We start from the raw sequence: 270 nt of genomic DNA, 5'->3' as shown, positions 1-270 counted from the left end.
GCTCGCTCTCCACTCTGACCAATCAGAAGCGGGCCAGGCGCGTGACCCTGCGGGACTGAGGCGAGCAAACCCTGAGCTGCGCGGGGCGGGAGTGCGGGCCCCATTGATAGGAAGGCGACCAGAAAGGGAAAAATTAAACTTGACCGTCTCCGTAGCGATTGGAGTTGATGGGCAGAGGCGGAGCGGAACGTACGGGGACCCTGGCCAATCGGTGTCTAACGCGGTCGGGGAGTCTGAGCCGAGAACTCGGAGCGAGGGCGGTGTGGTCAC

This window comes from Fukomys damarensis, unplaced genomic scaffold (assembly GCF_012274545.1).
Source record: "Fukomys damarensis isolate Sample0158 unplaced genomic scaffold, DMR_v1.0_HiC HiC_scaffold_19, whole genome shotgun sequence".
NCBI lineage: Eukaryota > Metazoa > Chordata > Mammalia > Rodentia > Bathyergidae > Fukomys > Fukomys damarensis.
Note: the sequence above shows the minus strand (reverse complement) of the source record.